Here is a 19,508-nt window from a genome sequence, read left to right on the forward strand (position 1 = left end):
GTCAGTGAGGAAAAAAAAATGGGGAATATATATATAATTTATATTTGGGTTTTACACAAACTGTGAAAGAGAGTAAAATAACTTTAAACTCTAAGATTTTGGGGTATGGAGCCTTATACATTTTTTTTATGAAAAAGTGGTCAATAATTGTCTTTTATATGACCATAAAGTTTATTTGCGTTGGTGAACAATTTCTATAGTGTTCTAAAATCAGATCAGCTAAAAATCAGATCAGAGTTAATGTCTGAAATAATAAGGGGTTTGATTAGCAAATAAATATTTAATTACAAGCTTAAATTTTAGCACCTTTCCTTACTCCCAACCCAGTGTTTCATTTAGATCCATGACTCATTCTCTTTATGTACTCTTGCTGGTTTATTTGTTCCATTTTTTGAGCTTTAACAATCGTCTGTATTCTCATAACTCTCTAATCTGTGTCTCCAGCTTAGATTTCTTCTCTGGAACAATCGTCTGTATTCTCATAACTCTCTAATCTGTGTCTCCAGCTTAGATTTCTTCTCTGGAGACTCAGATTCATATACTCCAGTGTCTACTAGGTAGCTCTACTTGGGTTCTGTGGGCATCTGAAACTCAACATGTTCATAAGGAAACTGATTCCAACATCCGTCCTACATTCCTCTTAGAGTCCCTGTTGTACGTAATGGAATTATTCCAAGTCAGAAACCAAAGGTCATCCTAGACTTCTCAAAATATTTCCTACATGTATTTTCCTTTCAGCTTTTTCTCCTTTTCATCCCCTACTCTCACTGACTTGGTTTTTCACCTTGTATCTGTAATATAGCAATTAATTTTCCTGTCTCCAATCTTTTGCTATTAAATTCCATCTTTATATGAACTGGAGTGATCTTTCTAAACATGTATCTATCTAGATTACTCTTCTCCTTAAAATCCTGAATCTATTATCTTTTTCACATAGCTTCTAAAGGCATGTAAATTAAGTATGCTGTCTCTTCTTCAATCTTATTGTCAGCCAGCCACTCCCTGCGTGTATTTTTGGCCACCCTCAGAACTACCAAACTACCAAACTACCGATGACTTACTATCTTCTTCCCATTACAGGTTTTTTTTTTTTTTCCTCCTTCACTAACTTCTTTTCATTTTTAAAAATCAGATCAGCTTTTGTATTTCTCTCCCACTGGGGTATTTATGCTTCTTGAGGGAAGGAATGATCATATTTATCTTTGTCAATCCAGGCACTGGCAGAGTGCCCTGCTATATACTACACATTTAGTAATTGTCTGTTGAACTAAATAATGCTGGATTATGGTTGCATTTAGCTTTTGCTACTGATGACTTTGATTAAGTGGGTGCTTGTCTACTACACTGAGTTTCCATCCAGGGAGCTAAGTTCAGTCAAATACTTTGGTGTACCAAGTAATTTTATGATGCTTCTTGATCTGTGCTCCCCATCTCGTCACCATCCACTCCCAGAGAGCACCTTGTTTCATTTTTCCACCCAACCCTGAGTAAGTTAAAGGCTCTGAACCTCAGTTTCTTCACCCTAGTTCCTTTTCAAAGGGTTCTTATGAGAATTAACTGTGATAGAGAGCTTTTGTGAAAATGGTAGCATGGTGTTAAGCACAGCGTTAGAGCTCAATAAGTATTTAGTGATTTTTCAGAAAAAATAATGACTCTTCATGCTTTCTTTTTTTTAAATTTTTTTTAACGTTTATTTATTTTTGAGACAAAGAGAGACAGAGCATGAATGGGGGAGGGGCAGAGAGAGAGGGACACAGAATCTGAAGCAGGCTCCAGGCTCTGAGCCATCAGCCCAGAGCCTGACGCGGGGCTCGAACTCACGGACCGCGAGATAGTGACCTGAGCTGAAGTCGGACGCTTAACCGACTGAGCCACCCAGGCGCCCCTCTTCATGCTTTCTAAAATGTTTCAGCATTGCTGTTGGGAAATAAGAATGAATGTTCAACTGCTAATAGGAGAGAGGTGAGCTAAAATTCTCAACTATCATAGGACGATGCTATGGGTCTGACTTTACACATTTGACATAACTTTGACCTCAACAAGCCTCCAAGCAAATTGAGTTTTTAGAATAAACTAGTGAGAAAGAATTATTGTAACAATATCCCTTGTATAATAATTAAATATTTAAGTGACGATTATACTAGCATTTCATAAAGTGAGCAAGGATCCTAGTATGCTTGAAATCTATATTGTTTTGCTTAGGTTAACTTAATTTAATGACAATAAATGATTTACCAAATAGATTAATCATTAAAATCAGCAAAGTGGGGCACCTGGGTGGCTCAGTCGGTTAAGCATCCGACTTTGGCTCAGGTCATGATCTCACGGTCGGTGAGTTCAAGCCCCATGTCAGGCTCTGTGCTGACAGCTCAGAGCCTGGAGCCTGTTTCAGATTCTATGTCTCCCTCTCTCTCTGACCGTCCCCCGTTCATGCTGTCTCTCCCTGTCTCAAAAATAAATAAACATTAAAAAAAATTAAAAAAAAAAAATAAAATCAGCAAAGTAATCAGAAGCTTATCATACTTGTCTTAAGTCAGTGCAGGAAATTAGGACCTGAAACTTGAAGTCTTTCATGGGAACTAAAATAGAAAATTTATGTCTATCATATTTACTATTTCTTACCTTTGCTCAAGGATTTATTGCTCAGTCTCAGTGAATAAAAAATTAATAATTTTTGTCTAAATAATATATAGTGAACATCTCTGCAGTACTAATTAGTATCTTATAATTAGAAGTCTTGGATTACATCTATATAGGGCCATCAGGTCAAATATTAATATACATTCCAATTAAATCCATCTAGTCAGTACAATGTATAGTGTGGCAAAGCTATTGGTCTAAAATTAGAACTGGGTTGATACTTTGAACCAAGATCTTAAGTAAGTTTTTGGTTGCAGCTTAATAAAATTACTTTAAAATTGTTAGGGGAAAGGAAAAATTAAAGTATAATTCAAATCCTATTGTAACTTCTAGAGGGGTATGTAGTTATTTATTTAACTTGGAATTTAATTATAACAACTGTTTTTCAAATTGAGTCATCATTGAGACAGTTTGCTATTGAAATATCCTTTGAAGAAATGTGGGGAAAAAAAACCCCACTTGGTTTCTGTATTAATTTTATTTTAACTGGGAGCAACTTTGGAAATAGTGTATATTTAAATTTTAAAATGTTTTGTAAAATTGCACACTTTCAAAAAAATTTGTGGTTGTTACATTTTAAAAAAGCATAAGTCCAAGATTCTGTGATGATGGATGGATTACCAGCTTTACTCTGAAGACATGGGTCATCATTTTGGTTTGAATGCAATATTGTTTTTGCCTGATTCTGTAGTCAGTAAACGTCCCAGGAACTATTTAGTTTCAAAGCCTTTGGATTTAGAAAATATGTCTGGATCATTCAGATTTTGGTTTATAATCTAAGAATGTTTACATTGTGATACCTACTCACATAATGTGTTAGCTTACTTAAACATGGCTCCCATATTTAAGAAATGTTAAACATTGCTAATAAAATACAATCCAGTTCTAACATCTAATGGGCGATAAGGACACTAATGTCATTATTATCCTTATGCTCTCAGGAGCAAGGTTTATGATCACATTTAAAGAATGTATCTTTGGGGCACCTGGGTGGCTCAGTCGGTTAAGCGTCCGACTTCGCTCAGGTCATGATCTCACGGTCTGTGAGTTCGAGCCCTGCGTCGGGCTCTGTGCTGACAGCTCAGAGCCTGGAGCCTGCTTCAGATTCTGTGTCTCCCTCTCTGTCTGACCCTCCCCTGTTCATGCTCTGTCTCTCTCTGTCTCAAAAATAAATAAACATTAAAAAAAAAATTAAAAAAAGAAAAATAAAGAATGTATCTTTGAGATATACAAAGTAAGCTTCTGCTTAGGCAAGGATGAGAGTGAATATCACATGAAAATAAAAACAGTGTCATAGTCACTGTTCAGAATAGATTGACAGAGTGTGGTTTCAGTGTTTGGGTTTTCTTAAAACCCTAAAGCTATGTGGCACAGGTTTTTCAGCAGACAAGTTGCAACACATTTAAAACATGTAGCCAAAAATGTGATAAAGCCAAGAGAAAAAGTTGGTGCTTTTACTCCTTATGGAAAAGCAAAAATCGCTCGGAATATAAGATCCTGCTGGGCACATAGTCTGCATTAAGAGAGTAAGATGCCATTTTTATGTAACATCTTAACTGTGATGGCTTACTAATAAATATGATGGAGAAAATCATGTTCCACCAGTAGGACTAAACTTGGGAATAATAATCAGAAGCATTGGCAAACTATTCAACCACCTACATTTTCCAAGAAAATTACTCATAATAGCAATTTTGCATTGAGGTATTATTAAGCAGCATGTTTTAATAATATGTGGGTTTAAATTCAACAAGGAAACCATAGCAGTGCCTTTTTTTTTTTTTTGTCTACAGACCATAAAACATACCATAAACTAAGTGAACTAAAAGCCACATGTTTCTGACAATCAAAACCTAAGTTCCTGTGCTTCCTGCCCATTATAGAATACCATGCAAAAAATCAATATTCCATAACAAGATTCATCTGCAAGATGCCATATTGGAAAATATTTGGATTTGGGGGTTAACTTTAAAATTGTTCAATTTAATGTCATAACATGGTTAGAAGCTTGATGTGTTTTTAGAAAGAGTAAAATTATTTAAGAAAAGTGTAACTTTTCATATAGCTTTTCAGTTTTTACTAACCACAGTTCTATTCACTGGCTAACAAATGTTAAATATAGAAGTAAAGGAAATATTAGTAGACTGGTGGATATGGTCCTGGCATTCGATACCTGATTTCTTTAGATTTATGTAGGCCTGTATTTCTGTCCAAGGGCCTGCCTTAGATTTTTGTCTTCCTTTGATTTAGCTTCAATGTTACATTGTATATTTTATCTTTTTGTGTTGAAAAAGAAAGGTTTCAAGGATAGCTTGGACATATTTACCCTTCTTGGAACTACCACCAATCTCAGTTAAAAAAAAAAATAAGGCTACTGCCTTAAAACTATTTTGGGAATGTGGATATTTAATACTTAAAAATGAAACACGCTTTATTATTTTTTTTAATATTTACTTATTTTTGAGAGAGACAGAGACAGAATGCGGGTGGGTTAAGGGCAGAGAGAGAGGGAGACACAGAATCCGAAGCAGGCTCCAGGCTCTGAGCTGTCAGCACAGAGCCCTACGTGGGGCTTGAACTCACGAGCTGTGAGATCATGACCTGAGCCAAAGTCGGACGCTCAACCGACCTAGCCACCCAGGCACCCCTGAAACACACTTTAAAAATACAGTGGTAGAAAGTTTTTGATGTACAACTACCTAAATGTGAATGAACGAAGGGAAACAATGTTATAGTCACCACAAAAGCATCTACAATCACATTGTTAAAATGGGTGGTTCCAGCTGTTTTATCTCTCCACCCTAGTTTGAATAAATACTTGGTTTTCTCAGATCACGGGAATTGTTTTTGTTTTTTGTTTTTTTTCCTCTGTGGAACCAGTAATAGAGCCCAACAGGCTGCTACCTCATACCTTCCTGGTAGTCTGTAAATTCTGCAGATTTTGAAGCCGATGGCCTTCTATTGAGATTTAATTAGGTTCTCCAAGGCCAGCAAATCTTTATTGCAGGAAAGTTCCAGTTTGCCACTGCCTGTATCTGGCTTTCTCTTTGTGTAGCTAGTGTTCAGGTAAGTAAGTGGAGGAATGCCGTGGAACATCAGAGTAATTGTGGCTTCTTTTCTCAGACCTGGCTTCCACAGGGACCTGGGATTCTGACCTATCTTAGTGCCTAATGAAGATACCCCTTATAGTCAGCTCTCAGTGATGTTAAAACTGTGACTTTTGAGGAGTGCCTGGATGGCTTGGTCAAGTAAGTGTCTGACTTTGGCTCAGGTCATGATCTTGCGGTTCATGGGTTTGAGACCCGTGTTGGGCTCTGTGCTGACAGCTCAGAGCATGGAGCCTGCTTTGGATTCTGTGCCTGCCTCTCTCTCTACCCCTCCCCTGCTTGTGTTGCCTCTCTCTTTCTCTCAAAAACAAACATTAACAAAAATGTTTTTTTTTTAAATGTGGCTTTTTAGTAGCTTACAAGCTTTCAAGTTTGACTGTGAGGCAAGTGGTCACTTCTGTGGAACTAGGAAATACTAGCCCACCAATATAACTTGAACCACTGAAGTTTTGGTCACCATGTCTCCTTAAACTGCCTGTGTCGTATAGGTCTCTTTTCAGCTTAACTAGAGTTAAAATATAATATGGTACAAAACCTCAAGCTCCAGAAATCTCCTCTGCTAGCATCTTATTTGTATGAAGAAATTCGTGCTAAAAATATGAGTAGCTAGCAAAAGAAGCAATACCATTTAGTCTAGAGAGTCTCAAGGGACACTCACACTTGCTGTTGGAGAGGATAGCCATATAATTCTTGATACTATCCTTGGTGATTTTGTCAACCCCCAAGGGTCACTTAACAATCCTTAAGAGGGTTGTTCCTGATCCTCTTGAGTTTGAGAGACTTGTGCTGTCAGTGCTTCCAAATAAGAAACAGAGTACCAGCCAAGTCTTGATCACTCAGGATATAGTGGACGGTACTCTATACCCTAGCTCAGGGAGTGCAGACCATCTTCTTGCGTGCTTTCCAAACAAGAATTCTTACTAATGCCTACATTTACTGCTTCCCAAGGATTAATACTTCCCTGCTTCACATACTGGGACTCTAGAACTATAACTGGTCGTATTAATTTATTGTGACTGCTGTAACAAATCGGTGCCCTGAAACAATAGAAATTCATTTTCTCACCATTCTGGAGGCTGGAATTCTTAAATCAAAATGTACAAGCTCTAAGGGGGATTCTGTATCGTGTTTCTTTCAGCTTTTTTGTTTGTTTGTTTGTTTTTAATGTTTATTTATTTTTGAGAGAGAGAGAGAGACAAAGAGAGAGAGAGACAGAGTATGAGTGGGGAAAGGGCAGAGAGAGAGAGAGGGAGACACAGAATCTGAAGCAGACTCCGGGTTCTGAGCTATCAGCACAGAGTCTGACATGAAGCTCAAACTCATGAACTGTGAGATCATGACCTGAGCCGAGGTCCTTAACTGACTTAAGGACCATTCAGTTTCTATTGGCTGTTGTTATTCCTTGCCTTGTGGCTACATCGCTCCAGTTCTCTGCCTCCATTTCACATGGCGTTCTCCCAAAGGAAGAGTCCTTTGTCTTTCAAAACTCCCTCCTGTGTCTCTTGTAAGGATACTTGTAATTGGATTTGGGGTCCATCTGGATAATTCATAATCATCTCTTCATCTCAAGATCTCTAACTTACGTCTTCAAAAATCCTTTTTACAAACATATGGTAACATTCACAAGTTCTAGGGATTAGGGAGTGGATTTATCTTTTGGGGATCACTATTCAGTCCCTTACACCCGTCTTTGTGAAAAATGTGGTAGCTACAACATACCATTGGCACTGATGGCTGTGGTTTTTGGACTAGAGACAGAGATATGGGACACTAGAGCCGACTTTCATAATGTCATTATTAGAATCCTACAACTAACTAGAGAAAGTCTTGAACCTACTTCCATTAGATGCACTCTGATTTAGTGTCTGATTTTGTTCTAGGGATTAGATATGGAGCTGCCCAAGCGTGTTTAGCATGTTGGGCTAAAGAGACAACTGGAGACCCAACCATTAGACTATAAGTTCCGTGAGTCTTATTTACCAGCCTATCACCTAGTACATTGGCTGGATCATAGTAGGTACTTAGCATATATATATTTTTTTAACGAAAGAAGGAACAACCAATAGGGTCAGAAAAGTATTTTGGGCCCAAGCACAAATATTTCGGAAGGAACAAGCAGTCCTGCTCCTTATTCCAGAACTATAGAAATACTTTTGGGAAGGACTGATTAAGAAAATCAGATATTCAGAGAATGTCCTTCCCTCTTCTCTCTGCATAACCAAATCCTGTATTTTCATTCCAAGGCTCACCTCTTCCATCAAGCTTTCCCATCTTCCCAGTCTGTGCCAGTGATCTCAAAATCCTTTGATAGACTGCCCTAGTACTACGACAGCATTGAACATACCGCCTAATATGTATTAATTTATTTTCTGTACCTTAAAAAGTTCCATGGATTAGAACTATGTTGTGTAATTATTAATATAAAAATAGAAAATAAAAAGGGTGAGTGAAGTATGGAATAAAATATCATTTAATATGTAATTTAAGTGAGTTTTATTATTAATGATATTGGATATAAATCTGTACTATAAATAATCTTCTTGATTTCCTATTTCTTTGGCCGACTTCTTGTCAGATGTGTGTAGACTTTCATCGTCTTTATCTAAAAAGACACATTGCTATACATTGTAATAAGCTAAGAACAATGAACAAGTGGGAGAAGTTCCCTTTATTAGCGACCATACGGTCATCTGCTGGATAGCTCATTTCGTCATGGTAATGTGGCATTTGACATACAGACAAAGTGAAAATGCCAGCATCAATTAACATATTAAACAGTAGCAACATTTAATTTCATTTTCCTCCCTTTCAGAAAAAAATTATAAATGGAATTTCTAATGTTTACTTCCTGTGCTACAAGAGAGACCACATTATTTTCACTGTTTCACTTAGTACTAGAATATCTAAAACTCCATTATTTGCCCTTGCTCAACTGTAGTCGTATGTTCCTCAGAACATCTGTAATGAAGATGGTCATGTCTTAAACTGCAGTATTCTATATACCATCCAAAAGCATCTTGTAAATGGTGATTAAGGGCTACAGCTAATTGGAAAGTCCTATTGTTCTATGATTTTTTCGATTCATTGAAGTCATTTTAAAAGTCGGGTGCCTGGGTGGCTCAGTCTGTTGAATGTCTGACTTTGGCTCAGGTCATGATCTTGCGGTTTGTGACTTGAAACCCCACACTGGGCTCACTGCTGTCAGCACAGAGCCCACTTGGGATCCTTTATCTCCGTCTCTCTCTGCCCCTCCTTTTTTCTCTCTCTTTCTCTCCCCCCCGCCCCGTCTCAAATAAATAAACATAGAAAAATTTAAAAACGGAATAAAATAATTTTAACAGAATCTAATAGATATCACCTCAATGTAGCCTAGTAAAATGGACAGTATAGTAGAGCATATAACATTTTTTTGAATTGTACTGTAAACTATAGGCTACTATTTAATGGCTATAATTATTAGAATTTCAAAGTTCTTTTGTGAAAGAGTTGTCTGTTTTTCAAAGCTATTAGTAAGTTGGAGTTTTACCTTTTATTTCTCCTGTGGAGCATGCAACACAATATCCATTGGACTGGTAGCCTGAGGGATATAATCCAAATCCACATAATTTGTGACTATTTAAGTTGCTTATTCACCATTGCCTCCATAATATACGCCTTGATATGGAAGCTTCTTTAAAATGCAGTTGAGCCAGGTTTACAGCAAAACAAAGTTTATAAAAGATTCTTCATGTACTCTTCATCCACACTGCCTCCCCATCTTTCTCAGCCCTGGTGAGGGGATTGAATGCAACTCTCAGGATCTGCCCCATCCAATCTCCTGTTATCTCTGGCTTCCTGTCAGATTCGGCCAATGGGAAGCAAGATAGGCAAACAGCAAGTGGGAGAAGGATCTCTCCCATCTCCTTGTTGCTGCTGTAATTCGCGAGAGACTTGTATCTCTCTGGTAGATAGGGCAGCCCCCTTGGATGACTGCAGTTCTTGTGGAGTGTGGTTACACTGTTGCCTCCGCTGGCTCCCAAGTGCCAGGGTTGGAAACAGCTTCTTGCTCTTCTAGGCTCTGGTTGCTGCAACATCCCTGGTTGGTTTCCTTAATTTTATCCACATCTCTGTAAAGGACCCCCTCATCAGAACTCCACTTTTCTAATCAGACCATGACAGATACACATGCTAAGCAATGTTGGAGTGTTTAACACAGGTCTTCAGCAAACTTGCTGCCGGGTATATGTAGGCACAGCTGTAGGAGGCTAAGAATAGTTCTGCCTGCAGCATCTATTTTTTTTTTTTTTCTGGGAATCTTTTGCAATTCTAACTCCAATTTTTTGGGCTCGGTAAGAACTTTATCTTTTGGTACCAGCTTTTTACTTGCAATCGAATCCTCTCCCCATTTTCAAAAACAACCTGATACTAGTCAGCAGTTACCCTTGTTTACTTGACCACATACTATTTTAAAATAGAATTTTAGAGAAGTGTACCTCACTTCTCAGCCTAGCATCCACCTCTTTCAATCGTTTCTCATTATATATAGAAAAACTGTATTGATTGTGTGATGGAATTTTAGGCAGCTGTGAGTACTTGAGGACCCAAAAGAACATCTTGAAATAAAGCTAGGTCTATTTGCAAGTCTAGCCTTGAGAGTAAACCTGATCATTCTTTGAGGTTAGGAGTAGGAAAGAGTATGAAGTGACAGTCTAGGTATTTTTCTCCTTTAGGGGTGGACCTGTGATCTCCAGAAGCAGAGAGAGTAGGGGGAGGGTTGACCTATATGCAAATACTAAAGACCTATTTCTAGGAGCTATTTGGTTTTCCGGGCTTCTTCAAGGAGATAAAACCCACTTTAATCTCATGGCACGTCGTTTTTTCAAGAAAGGCATTCTATCAGGAGCTCTCCTATCCTTTTTTGAGACAAAATCAGTGTTCTTTCCTTTAATCTGAGGACCTCCTTATACATTTTGAATTTTGTCACACACCTAGAAACAAGTCATAGTATTTTAGTAGCCCTTTATGATGTCCTGAGGCATATCCTTAGGCATCCATTTTCCTTCTGCCTCTGATAATGACATTTCTGATAAAGTATATTTTTATAATGAAACTTTTTCAGTTGGATTAGAATAAACCCATATTAAAGGACGGACCTAAATGTTAGTTTCCTTGTTAGCAATGTGTTTGGTGCCTGCAGTACCCAGCCTCATCGGTCATGATGTTCCTTCTTCCCTTCGGTTAGCCTGCAGACACACCTTGGTACCAGCCGACAATTTTCTATGTAAGTTGAAACATGGAGGGAGGCACAGGGGAATACTTTCAGTGTCTTGTCTAAACCCTTTGCTGCAACCTTAAGTGGTTTTTCTTGTTGTTTTGTTTTGTTTTGTAATCAAAGGGGACACACTTGGTCGGTCACTGCCCTTTTTGCAAATACTATTGATCTTTCCTGTATACGAATAATAATTTACATCTGTCTAGTTTTTCTTCTCCACTCTAAAAGATTTTGAAGATATTTAGCCCTAACCTTTAATTTTCGCTCATAATTCTTCGAACTTGTTGTTTTCTTTGTTCCTTTCTATGTTTTCTCCTGCTCATCTATATTTTGAATGTAGAATAGCCAAAAAGTGAATTCTGAAGCTTATGTAAAAACATCTTTCACACAGAGTGGAAATGTGCCTTATGGTCTTTGTGTTTTATACTCTGTTATTACCTCTAAGAATGGCAATATAATTATAGAGATATTGTTGTTTCTTTAGTGAATGATCTGAACCCCCGGATATTTCTCTACTTTAATGATGCATAATCAGCCATTATCCATTTTGAATTTACGCTTTTGTTTAAGAAATTAATGACAAGCTGACCATGATAGTAACAATTTGGCACATTCCATCCTATATTAGTAAGATTTCATAAATTAAAAAGCAAACTTATTCCCTGCCCCAGGAAATAAAATGTCAAATTATGATCAATTAACATTACAATATTTTAAGATTAGAATGAACAGTTTTAATAAACAACAATGCAACATAACAATTTAAGATGGGTTAGAAGAGGGTTAGGATTACATATTAATACTTATGACTGATTATATTTGTTATCCAAAAGAATAAAACCCAAATCATCCCAAACATTTATGTGCCCGTCTTACATTGAAACTCTTTATGATAAAGATCCCACACATTCTCTTAGTAACCAAATTTCTTATTTGGATTTCTTTTTATATCAATAAAATTTTTTCCCATCCAAAGTTTCCCTAATTCTCTGTTTACTCAGAGGAAGTGTCCTATCATGGAACGCAAAGTTGGTTACATGAGTAATTATCTTGATATGGGTATTAGTACCAATACACAGACATATAGACTATATAGAATCACCCTTCTACTGTAATAAAAAAAAAAAAAAAAAAAACAAGGGCAAGTTTAATGCCATTAGCTCAGCCAGTAGTGAGTGACAGTCCTAACATCAGATAAAAGGAATTGTGTAGTCATTCTTCTTCATGGTGTGAGGTAGGATAATACATTAGAAGCTAATACATTAGAAAATCATTAATATATTCAGTGAGTGATGAATATCTTAATAAATTCCATATATGACAAAAGTCTGTTTTAAAATATGTAGGATGCAACATGTAGGAGACATTATATGTAAATATGTGATAATAGATACTATTTATGTACTATAGTGAGGGTTAAGCATATGTCTTGTACTCTTCCCAATGTGTATGTTTGTGTGTGTAAGAGCCTCATTAATATGTACTACTATTAACCTGGTCTTACAATGGAGGAAGCTGAGGAGAAGGAGATGTTACATAATTTGTCAGGGTCACATAGGTAATTAGTTTTGAAGTTACAATTTTATTTCATAATCTTAACAATTAGAGTCAGCTTTCTCCTGTAAATTGTGTGTGTTCTCTTTTATGTGAGTTTGAGTTCAAGATACTTTTGTGGTCATCCTTAATTCCTTGATATAATTTTCTTAATAGATTGCTATATTTTTATGATTCAAAGTAATCTCTAGGTTACTTAGGTAATATTTTTACTTGTATGAAATTATTCTACACTATCTCTGGCATTTAGTGCTTATCAACTATCACATTTTAAAGGTACATTAAAATAAAATGGATTAACAAGGTGTCTTTGAAATTGCTCAAGCTCTCTGCTTAGTTATGTCAATGTAGGTCTGTACTTCAAATAACCAAAGTGAAGGGCAAATTTGTTTACTTTTGTTCTATATTCACTATTCCTTATAATAATCCCCAAATGGCTGAAATACAGTTGCATCTTTAGGAAGATTTCCTGGCATAGGGCAAAAATTATTAATGCTAAATACTCCTGTAAGATGTAGAGCAAAATAAAAATTGCCTCTTCTATATCCCTAATATACTTACAAATGTTTTAAAGAAAACTAATAATGTTTAGAGAATCCACTTAGAAATCCAGAGCCTGATTGTGACTCAGTTTTGGTGATTCGGAATAACTGGATTCTCATTCTTATTGGTTAATCATTCACCTAGCTATGAACTTGACTGATCTACATCAACTATGTGAGAACTACCACTCTGGTACAACTACTCCTATTACACTATTACTGTGAATAGGAACTTAGGTTTCCTAAGTACCAGATATATTATTAAGCACTAAACCTATACTATGTTGCTTAAATTCTCATAATGATCTTATTAAGTTAGTTTACCCCAGGTTATTGTCAGCCTCTTAGCATTAAGGTTAAAACCTGTGCATCTTTAATCTAAAGCAGCAGTAAGAGGCAGCTGTCACTCAGGCTCCCAGATATCAGGTCATTCTCACGCCTCTGAGTACTCTTCAGGTGGCCTCTTCCAAGGGGCAGGTCTCATCTGAGATGCTCAATGGTGAATTTCCTGCTTTGACTGAGGGAACTGAAAGGATGTGTAAGATCTTCCAGTGCAGTCTAGGAATTATAATCTCAGGCTGAGGGGATTGGTTCCCTGCTCAAAAAAAAAAAAAAAAAAAAAAAAAAAAAAAAAAAAAAAAAAAAAATCAAAGAATGGCAGGATTGTGAGGGACTTTATTTTCCTAAAGGAAATTAATGTTTGGAATAGAAAAAAATGGTCACATTGTAGGAATTTTAGAAGAATTTCCCCACTTAACACATTTACACACACACACACACACACACGCACACACAACACACAGATCAAAGAAGAAAGCAGATGGATCATTTTAATGAAAACCCTATTCCCACCAATAAGTGACCATCTTAATCACAATATTTATTTAGTACTTTGTTGTATAAAAGTGTATTTCATGTACATTATTCCATGGAATCATTACAACCTTTTTGAAGTGGTAGTTAATACTTTCTTGGTTTTACAGATGAAGACACTGAGTCTCAAAGAGAATGAATCTTTTTTTAAGTAAAGTCTTTTGTTTTTGTTTTTGTTTTTAAAGAAATTTATGTGTTTATTTATTTTGAGAAAGAGAGAGAGAGGTCACAAGCAGGGGAGGGACAGAGAGAGAGAGAGAGAGAGAGAGAAAGAATGAATGAATATCCCATGCAGGCTCCACGCTCCGTGCAGAACCCAACATGGGGCTAGATCCCATGATCATTAGATCATGACTTAAACCCAGATCAGGAGTCAGACACTTAATCCACTGAGCCACCTAGGTGCCCCTGCAAGAGAATGCATCTTGAAAAGGTTGAATGGTTTATGGCAGCTGCCCAGATTGGCTTTCACATGAGTACTGCCACATCTATCCTGCACTTCACTGGGTCTTGTAAGATCTTCCAAAATTATCCACCAGCTAGTCTTGAGAGGCACCTGTTACCCTGAGTATCACAGCTAGGGCGCAGTGAGCCAGCAGCTAGGAAATGACTGTGAGTAGGCACAAGAGAGCCCTATGTCATCGCCCAGTTTTGGAAGCAAGAAAAATGTAATACAACAAACTAATGAGGCCTACAAAGATTCTTTCAGTTTAGAGTTTTTGCATGAGTGGGCTACTATAGTATAGTGAAAGAGTGCTGGATTCTGTACCAAAATATGAATGTATCTACTCCAGCTTTCCTACTTATGAATTCTCTGATCCAAGCATTTAACGTATTCTCTCCAAGCATCAAACTTCCCATCCATTAAGGGCGACAAGAATATCCACTCTGTATATTTCACAGGATTGTTGAGAAGACCAAACTTAATGCAGCATATGAAAGTTCTTTGAAAACTACAAAATGCCTGAGAAGTGTTCTGAGGGTGAAGAATGGAGGTAGGGGTAGAGGTTAGGCCAGAACGTGTCCTATAGATATAGAGACCTGAGTTTCATTGCCACTTTTCCCCTTCCTTCTTGAGTTAAAATGGTCCAAAGTAAGTTATGAACCGTGTTCTGCAATATGCCAATATCCATCTCAACCATTCGAATGAACTGCAGCTACAAAAGAAGTTATCTTACTGACACGCTTTTTCCTGATTTTGTTGGGATTGGAAAATTTGCCTTGTTAAATTTAAAAAGGTCACACTGTGTAGCCCTATTGGTTATCAGTGTGTCCTAAGCATTAGGATAATAATACAAATAAACAGGTACAATTTTTCTCTCTGACAGAAGTCCCTGCTGTTAAAATGCCAGGAATTCCATTTAATAAAGTAGAATCATTATCAAGGGCTTGGCTTGACTCCCAGAACAGGAGGTTCCCCAGTGAGAAACCACCTGTTAACAAAGTCTTCATCTCTCTGTTTGGAGTCATGGAAGAGTATAAATTATCCAGAGAAAGTAACACAGAGGACCTGGAGGGAATTCACCTCCCCCAAACAATTCAAAGATGTATAGTTATACCTCTATTACATGAAAAGATGCATTCCAAGTATACCCTCTGTTGACTGAAACTTTTTAAAAAGAGGTGGAAATAATATTGGAAGCAAAGTAAATGGGGAAACAGAGGTATAGATTAATGCCAGTCAAACTCACATGAAGGAGTCAGACTGCCCATTGAGAAATGGTTGGGATTGGCTAAAAGGATGGATGACTGAATTTGAATAATGAAGTAAGTGGGAGTTTGGAAATGCTGAAAGATATTTTGAATCACAGATTTCCCCCAAAGTCTGTCTTGTTTACTTCTACTCAGAATGATAATTCGTATGGGTAGAGCTCTATAGTTCCAAACCTGGGAACATTAGGCCCCAAATCTCATAGGCTATCCCTGCACATCAAAAGTCCCATAAAGCTGTATGATGCCTTCATGGCTGCCTCCCCCTACCTGAAAAGCTGTAGAGGATACTGGCTAGAGTATAGGATCTGGAGTAGCTTTGGTTAAGTTGTTGAACCTCTCTGTATCTTAGTTTCCTCACATGTCAAGCAGGGGTAATATTTATACCTATTGCGCAAGGCCGATGGGAAGATTGCCACAATTTAATGTATGTAAAGTTCTTAGAATTGCTAAGGGTAATGTTATCTAACAAATACTACTGATCAAAGTTGAATGACAAATTTAAATCAAGCTGTTGCTATTTATGAAATTTATTTTACCTCTAAAAGATGTTTTTATTTTCTAGTATTCTGTGTAGTGATTAAGAGAATGAGTTAGGAAGTCAAACTGCTTATGTTTGAATTATGGTTTCACTCACGGTTAGCTCTAATTTTGGGTAACTTACCTCTTATTGTCTCTGTTTCCTCATGTGTAAAGTGGAGATAATAACAACGATAGAGGTATTAGGAGGTAAGTAATGAGTAAATGAGGTAAGACATGGAAAGCCCTAGAACAATGTCTGGCACATGCTTGGTGCTCATCCAATGCTAGCATTATTATCATTAATTTCCTTTACAATTTCTCTTCACTGTAACTTTCTGGGACCACTAGATACTCCACTCGTATCTATTCCTTCCCTAATGTTTAAGACCAAACCTGGTCTAAATTGAAAGATACAGGAGCATCTTTAAGTAATCATTCTATGTGTATCTCAATGTTACATCAACCTGTCTTCCAGGCAGAGCCTGATCTTGTTGTCCAGTTTACATATGTGACTTTCTAATATGATTCTTGTGTTTTGGTTTGTACTCTAGCTCTCTGTTGACACTCCCTGGACTCTCTTGCCTCTGAGATCCTTTATTTCTGCCCCGTAGGACTGTCATACAACAGATTCATTGGCAAATTTCTTTGATATTCAGTGCATGGGGCTTCTGGACCTTACTCCTCATGCCTACAGGATTGCACTGGATGTTCCATAGGTCTTGGATCATTACATCTGATTGTTTAATGGAACCTCTCTTTAGTACCTGAAACCCTCTCCTCTCTGTGAATAGTATATCCAGGTCTTACACCCTCCTTATCTGCCTTGCCCAGTAACACTAGCCTCAATGAGCAGATAAGACCCATTTCTAGATTGATATTCTATGATTTCAACTACCCTTATAAAAAACAAATAGTTGCATACAAATCAGTAGACCAGAATTTCTCAACTCAGCATCTAAATTCTCCTCTTTGGAAATTATATCTCAGTGTTTGTACAGTGACCTGTTTTTACTTTCTAGTACAAGTGTGATATTTCAGTGTGTGTGTGTGTGTGTGTGTGTGTGTGTGTGTGTGTGTTTAGTTTGTGCATAGTTTCCTCGATAAATTCTGGAATTATCATTTTAACCAAGTTAGAGATACATAAAATAGATGAAAAAAATTGGCCACCATAATGTATGGAAATTACTAATATATGACTAATGTTCTCAATGACAGTCTTTGTCAGGCTATACCTATCCAAAGGAAACCAACATGGGTGGTTTGAAAAAGAACAAACTGGTTCTTTTGGGTGTGGATACTGGTTTCATAATGGAAATGTTGGTTTGCCCTAGAAAAACTATTGCAATGCAATAAATTAAGTGACTCAGGTGTGTTAAATTGCAGGGAGAAGACGTTCTCTTTTTTTTTATTTAAAACAATTTTTTTAACGTTTGTTCATTTTTGAGAGACAGAGAGAGACAGAGCATGAGTGGGGAAGGGGCAGAGAGAGGGAAGGGGCAGAGAGAGGGAGACACAGAATCTGAAACAGGCTCCAGGCTCTGAGCTGTCAGCACAGAGCCCGACGCAGGGCTAGAACTCACAAACTGCGAGATCCTGCTCTGAGCCGAAGTCGGACGCTCAACCGACTGAGCCACCCAGGCTCCCCGAAGAAGTTCTCTTAGTACCTGAGATCTGGGTGGACTGTGAAGGAATAATTTTTCTCCCTTTCTCTTTACTCTTTTATTTTTCATTTTTAAACTATTAATAACAAATTTCCTTTTACCTGTTTGTGGTAAGTAGAATTGCTTAAATGGGTGATTAAAAAATGGAAACTTTAAAGATACAAACTAGTTCTACTAGAAAGTAAAAACATAAAAAAGTCACTGTAAATACTCCAGAAAACGTGTTCATTAAATGAATTTATTATTAGTAGAAAACCATTCATAGTCATTCAAAGTAAAAATAAAGCATTTTTTTCCAAAATCTATGCTGTCCAAAATTCACTTCAAGTGGCTATTAAATTTGAATGTAAATACATGAGTTAAAATTAAACAAAATTTAAAATTTAACTTCTCAGTTGCATTATTTCAAGTGCTCCATGGCCACAGATGGCCAGTGGCTACAATGTTAGGCAGTTCAGAAAGCTCTCTTGGATAGCACCGATTCACATAATTTCAGTACTGGGTTACTGCAGAAAGTTCAGTTGTACATCATTGCTTCAAGTCATTTCTCTGTTTATGATTGGTTTTTAGCTTAAGAGACTCTTAGCTTAATGTTTCTATCGTTTTATTCTTTGGTTCCTGATCCTCTGGTCTTCCAGCCTCTTCTTTTGCCACTTTGCAGCTGTATTGAACCTCCTTCTGCAATCACTGATCTTTTTTATTCTTATACATTCTCAGTCCCCTTGCACGTTATTTGCCAAGATTGCCCCTTTTCCTCTGGTTGCTTTCCATCTTAGAATTTAGTCCAGATACCACCTGGCAGAAAACCTTGCTCATTCTTCTCTCTCTCTAGGTTAGTTGCCCTTAAAAGTCTGAGTCTCAATAGCACATTCAGTTTATTTTTATTTTATGAATCATCACCCTTGTCAAAATTCTTCCATGATTCCTTTTGTATCTTGAGTTGTCTTATAGAAAATCTTGGTAACGTATGAATTTTACTTTGTTTAATTTTGGACAACCATTAAATTATTTATTCTAATTTTCTTTTTGAGAATAAATGAGAAAAAGAGGAAACTAGTATTTGGATATAGAAATGAGAAGTAAAGTGAATGGCAGAGTTTTCAAGAGATGTTATTGGGTGAGATCAATTCATATACAGGAAGAAAACTCAGGCTTCAGAACTGCACTCTAGTGGTATCCTTGAAGAGAGGGTCATGTGTAGAAAGAGCAGGGGCGTTGTAATGAACTCAACATGGGAAGAAATAATGCCTTGGAATCCAATATTGGGTCAGAGGTTTGATTAAAAAACTTAGTTATCCCAATTAGGTTATATACATGTAACCAGAAACTTTGGCAAGCACACATGCTATTTTATATCTCTGAGAGCTCTATAGACACTAGGATTTGGGATCCAATAGACTGAAGAAGTTAATTTCTGGTCATGAAACCAGAGAAGCGTTAACCCATTCGAAAACCACACCACACCTCTTACTTTGGATGTTCTCCTCCACAAATGTTTTGCTAATTATTGCTAATTACAAATTATTACTAGTATGAGAGATAAGTCACGGATTTAGTATTTTGCTAGTGTTATGTCCTTAGTTGCTTGGTTTAATAAACATAAATATATTTTAAAGAGATTACTTAAATTTTTTCTGACACGATTTCT

General features: G+C 37.0%; 1 protein-coding gene across 14 annotated transcripts in view; it reads left to right on the forward strand.

Annotated features, from left to right (window-relative positions):
- Positions 1–19,508, forward strand: part of MAP2 (microtubule associated protein 2) — a 280,480-nt gene that overhangs the window by 19,260 nt on the left and 241,712 nt on the right. The gene's annotated exons all lie outside the window — the stretch shown is intronic.

Source organism: Panthera leo, chromosome C1 (assembly GCF_018350215.1).
Source record: "Panthera leo isolate Ple1 chromosome C1, P.leo_Ple1_pat1.1, whole genome shotgun sequence".
Taxonomy (NCBI): domain Eukaryota; kingdom Metazoa; phylum Chordata; class Mammalia; order Carnivora; family Felidae; genus Panthera; species Panthera leo.